This window comes from Orycteropus afer, unplaced genomic scaffold (assembly GCF_000298275.1).
Source record: "Orycteropus afer afer isolate SDZICR_OR568_19922 unplaced genomic scaffold, OryAfe1.0 scaffold00373, whole genome shotgun sequence".
NCBI classification, from domain to species: domain Eukaryota; kingdom Metazoa; phylum Chordata; class Mammalia; order Tubulidentata; family Orycteropodidae; genus Orycteropus; species Orycteropus afer.
Genome location: NW_006921960.1, coordinates 884549 through 890817, shown reverse-complemented (window position 1 = coordinate 890817; position 6269 = coordinate 884549).

The window sequence follows — 6269 nt, the reverse complement described above, 5'->3', positions numbered from 1 at the left end:
GAAATGACTCGACGGCACTTAACAACAACAAAAAAAAACCCTAAGGATCACAACAATTTGATCTGTAACTATCATGAAGATAGTGCAGGACCAGGTAGTGTTTCAAGCCACTGTGTACGGAGTTGCCAAGAGTTAGGGATGGACTTTACAGCTGTTACCAACAACCCATTTGCTGCTCCCTCTGACTTTGTCTCCTACAACTTCCACCAGTAACAATGAGTGACATTTTGCTTATGCAAACAGTGACCATCCCCAATATTCAGAGCCTTTGTTCTTGCTGTTTATTCTGGCTGATTGTTCTTCTCCAAGCATCTATAAGTCTCCCCCATCAATTACTTCAGTTCAACTCCAATGTCTTCTCCAGTGGTCACATTAGTTAAACCTGCTTCTAGTCTCAGTGGGAACTTCCTAGTCCAAACCTGACTTTATCTTGTTCCCTTGCATTAGTCACCATTGAACAAAACACATGGTTTTTTACTGATACATTTTACAGATTTTGTTTCCCCTGTTAAATTGCAAGTTCTGTAAAGTATGTTTGTCCTTGTTGCCCTGCATCCCTAGCATAAGGAGTTCTGAGGATTTCTGGGCTGAGTTACCTTTAGAGTGAACAAGCATGGGAGAAAGAAGGGCTGCTTATGCACAGGAAGACAGCTCAAGGGGCAGGAGTGCATGGAGGGATAGACACAGGGAAGAGGTAACTATCAGGAGGAAGTGGGAGGCAAGATGTTGCATTGTGGTAAATTGTGGTCAATGTCATGAGGCAAAGTGTATGTGATCTGCTGTATGGAAAGTGTATTTGTTTTGTAAATTTTCACCCAAATCACAATAAAAGGAAAAAAAAAAAAAACAGGTCTTTTGCAGAAGATTTGCACAATGTCATAATAAGTCATTCGATTTTTGATTGTTGTTTCAGTGAGTATTGATTATGGATCCAAGTAAAAAATAAATCTTTGACAACTTCAATATTTTTTCCCTCTATCATGATGTTTCTTGTTGGTCTAGTTGTGAGGATTTTGGTTTTCTTTATGTTGAATTATAAATCATACTGAAGGCTATAGTCTTTGATCTCCATTAGTAAGTGTTTCAAGTCATCTTCACTTTTAGAAAGCAAGGTTGTATTATCTGCATATCACATGTTGAGTGTTCCTATAATACTGATGAAGTTTTTCTTCATATAGTCCATCTTCTTGTGTTGTTTGCTCAGCATAGAGATTGAATAAGTATTGTGAAAGGACTCAATCCAGACACAGAGCTTTCTAGGTAGTAAGCCATGACAGTATGATCCACTTAGGAATCTTTAAAGAGGTTTCGTTATGCACTTACTGGTCTGGCTAAGAAAGAGACATTCATGCTCTTCAAAAGAGTTTTCATATTCCCTAGATATATGTAAGGGAGTCATTGGGATGTTTAAGGTAAAACACGACACAATTATATGATCACATTTCAGAAATGTCATTTGTCACAGTGTAAAAGTTTTACTGGGAAGTAGCCATACTAGTAAGTCTAGGATTCTATTCCAATAGTGTGCAGAACAAAACCTTAGGCAGAAATGGCTAAGAGAAGTGTCATACAAGATGAATAAGGAAAGGTGTCACAGAAATCTTACAATATTAAATTTCAAGTAGCAACAATTAGATATATTCTCTTAAGGCAAATACACAATGGGGGTCTCTATGAGTTGGAATTGACTCAATGGCAGTGAGTTTGATTTTAAGGCAAATACTGTGATAAGAAACCATTCACCAATACTGTTTGTTTCATTTCCAATGTATTTTAAAAAGGACTATGCATAGATAAGTTGTGTGATTAAATATGAAAACAGAGCTGATTCAAAACTTTTAAGTAATGCTAATGCTTAGTGTGATAAAATAAGTGTTCTGGTTACCTAGTGCTGCTCTGACAAGGATATTCCACAAATGGGATGAGCTTAACAAACAGTTTATTCTCTCACCATTTGGAGGCTTTAAGACCAAGTTCAAAGTGCCAGGATCTAGGGGCTGTGTGAAAGCCCCTTGACCTTGGGCTTCAGCTCTGCTTCTTGCTTCTAGGCCACTGAAGCTAGAGGCATCTCTTCACTCAACCAGCTAATGGCTGCTGAGGCTAACAAGCCCAAGGTCGACAAATAAAATGGCACAGTTCTGATGTTACCAAACCACATGTCAGACCATTAATTCAAGTCCATTATAAGTCCCAAGGTTGGCAGAGCATGGCAGGCTGTTAAACAATGACACAGCTACATGTGTGTTCCATGCATGCCATAAGCTAGAGACTACTCCCAAAGCTGTTTCTTATATACGGGAAGCAGACCACATATCCAAACAGCTACTCAGCTGCTCCAATATAGTCTACCACGGAGTTAATTACCAACCTCACCATAGGGAATAACTATATCCAGCTGCCCAGCCACTCAACCTGGCCCAGCCAAGTTGACACACAAATGCAACCACCACAATAAGCTAAGCAATTTTTCACCTCAATTTTACTCAAATTTATTAGATATTCATAAGGAGAATGGGTTATGTCTCAAATGACAAACATTCAGGCACTAAGGCAATAGTCTATATGCTTAAAAAATAATTCAATAAAAAGAGAAAAGTAAAAATACATGTAAATATATATTTTATTTTGGTTTATCAATATAACTTGGATTAGGATATTTATAGAATAGCTGAGAAAACTAACAGCCATATTACCGTTTTAAAATAGGATCCCTCAGGCCCTTATTTAATAACTGCTTCTCTGTTGGTTCATCTAAATGTTGCCCTTTGATGAGCTTTGCCTTTATCAGTTTAAAGAGTAAAGCCCTTAGATTAACTGGCAGGCTGACAAACAGATGTCTGTTGTCGGGGCTAAAAACCAATTAAAATTGAGGATATACAGGTTAAAAGAGGTGACTGGGTCAACTAGAACTAGTATGAGCAGGGCGCAAGCTGGTAGAAATCAGAGATTTTCTGCTACCTTGGCAAATCTGTAAGGAATCTAATCCATAGATACTTTTACCAAATGCTTTGAAACTCCTAAGCCATACAGGATTCAGGGAGATATTAATCTCCACAAAAAAATTCAGGAAGAATTTACTCTGAATGTTCACCACAGAAGTAAAACACAAGTTCAAAAACTCATAAGACATTAAGCATTAATTAGTATGATTATCAAAAGACTCAATGACAGATTTTTTTAAAAATCATATATTTCTGCCTGTAAGTTTTACCATGTGAATAATATACTTTTTTATTTATATCTACTTAGTCAATAGGCTATTGCAAAACTTTCTAACTTCTTTTTATTCTGTTAGCCTCTCCTACTATAATGCCATTCTGTAGAGTATTCCTGGTTAATCCTTCTAAAGCAATATTTTATGTTAATATTTTTAAAAATATGTGAGAACTCCCAATTGATAACTAAATAAAGTCCAAATTGTTTTCTCACAAAAGCAAGAATTGGTAAATTCTTCCACCAATCTTCTTTGTGTTCATATGCATTCATTAAATATTATGTATCTACTATATACCAGACATTCATGGAGGCTCTGAGGATTTATCACTAAATAAAATAAAGTCCACATAGAATTTATATTTGATTGGAGAACTCAAAAGAAGCACTATACACAGAGGGTGAAAAATGCTCTGGAGAAAAATAAAACAGTGTGAAGTAGGTAGAAGTTACTATCTTGTTGTGTGTAGGAGTCTCTGGAGTTTAGGAAAGGCTTTTCTGAGAATATAATTTTTGAGCAGTCTTAGAGGATGACAGAAATGAGCCTGAAATATCTGAAGAGCTTTGCAGGCAAAGGGAAGAGCAAGTGCAACAATCGTGAGGTGACAACAGGCTGGATGACTGAGAAGAAAAGACTGTGGGTCTGGAACAGAGTAAGCAAATATGATCAGAGTAGGTGTTGTGAACAGAGGGGAAATGGAGCAGGCAGATATGATAGGATACTGTAGAGTATCATAAGCTGTATTATTTCTGAATGAGATGGTAGGAAATAATTTAAGAATTTTGGGAAAAGAGTGGCATGATAAGACTTACATTAAATGTAAGTGTGGTGTGTTTAGAATGGATTATACTCACTGCTGTCCAGTCGATTTTGACTCCTAGTGACCTCCCCCCCTTGGGTTTCCGAGATGGTATCTCTACGGAAGCAGATTGCCCAATCTTCCTTCCGAGAAGTAGCTGATGGGTTTGAACCACCAGCCTCTGGTTAGCAGTCTAAGGCCTTAGACACTACACCACCAGAGCTCCTAGGATAGATTACCGAAGGAAATAAAAATGAAGGAATCATCAATATGAAATGATTGTAAAGTCAATAAATGGTAGGCCCAACAAGGAGAAAGTGTGGAATACCCCTGTGCATTCTAATATTTTTGTGCAGGCAGATGAGGGGACAGTAACAGAACCCAAAAAGGAGTGGCCAGTGGAGTAGGAAGAAAATCAGTAAAGAAGATTTTCTCATAACCAAGTGAAGAAAGTGATCAAGAAAAATCAGAAGATCAACTGTGTCATGTGTTGTTGATAGGTGAAATTGGGTAAGGAATGATAATCACCATTGAATTTATCAAATAGAAGTTATTGTTGATCTTGAAAAAAAATATATCAATGTATCAATGGACTGTGGTGTGAGAGCTTGGATGGAGAGGATCAGGAGAGAAAAAGCTCAGGGAACAAATTTCAGGAGTTTTTCTATTAAAAAATAAACAACCATGTATTTGCATAATGGATGAAGTAGAGTTTAAAGTAAAAAAAAAAAAAAGGCTTTGTTTTGTTTTACTTTGTTTTTAGAGATAAATTTCAGCATATTTGCATGTTGATAAGCAGTTGGTAAAAAGAGAAATCAGTGATGCCTGGGAGGAGGGATTCTAGTAGGAGTAATAATGTTCTGGATTGTTGAGAGGATTAACAAGAGTAAATAAGAGTTTGATCTCAGATGGTAACATGGAGAATTTATAGGAATTAGAGGGAAAGCTGAGTGTTTAGATTTATTGAAAGAGGTGCTAAGAGTGAATGGAAATTTTCTTCTAATTGTTACTTATTTCTCAGGGAAATATGTAGTGAAATTTCAGGAAAGAATATTTGATGAGAGAAAAGGTATGAAATAATTATCCCAGAAAAAGAATTAATGATCTGCAACATGCTGGGTTAAATAATTGGTAGAATCAAAGTAGCAGAGAACATAAGCTAGAAAGTTTGAAAATGGTCAGACAATGGAATGCATGAGATTGACTTAATTGTGGAGGTCAGTTATTAACAACAAAGGCTATAGTATCACCATGAGTGTGATTGGTTGACATACTGAGGACAAGAAAGATCATCTTTGGAATTGAGGTCAAAATACTGAGAGACAGGGTATTAGAAAACTTATCTGTATAATTACTGAATACTTGCCAAGAATTATGTTAGACTGATGGAGACAAAATCAGAATTTTGAAAATCTAAGAGGAGTGAATCAAGTGGAGTGAACTAGGAGTCTGTGGATAAGTTCAACAGGGAAGTATAATGAGTAGGAGAATCTAATGATCCGAATTTCAAGCTTAGGGTTTTTAAAGAGAAGGGTGGATAATGGAGGAAACAATGTGGATCAAGGACACCTATACCACTCTCAGGGCTGGTAGGACAAGATGTCTCAAAAAGAAAATATCTACCATTGAGAAGGCTGTGACTGAATATTCACAGAAACAACAGAAGATACTGGAGTTTTTTTTTTTTTTTTTTGAATAATGGATTGTAAATTCCAAAGTTCACAGTGAGAGGGCTGAAGTCTGACAGGAGATGAGGTGTCTTGGGAGATTTGTGTTTCTAGTGATGCCTAGGAATTACAACTAAGAATTAGTTTAGTAGGAGATGCAATTTATACTCAGTCTTCAAGGAAGAATGTATTGAAGAGGTTGTGTGTATTGATGGGGATAACAGTGGAACAAGGGAGAAGAGTATGGGGGCAGATATTTGGGGCATAAGAACATTTGGAGTCTTAACACTTCAACTTCAATCTTAGTAGATGCACCTGCACATTTTAACCACTGAACTGCTGCCTATATCTATACCATAGAAGACCTCCTTGTTCTCAGATGAACAATCAGAATAGGCATAACTATGCCTCACTATATGTACTGTTTTATTTATACCTCTGTGAGCAATATAAAGACAGAGATAAAAATATGCTTCCTATGTTCTATATGGGAGCTCTGGTAGCATAGTGGCTAAAGCACTTGACTGCTAACCAGAAGGCTGGCAGTTCAAACCCACCAGCCACTCCTCGGAAGGAAGGTTGGGCAATC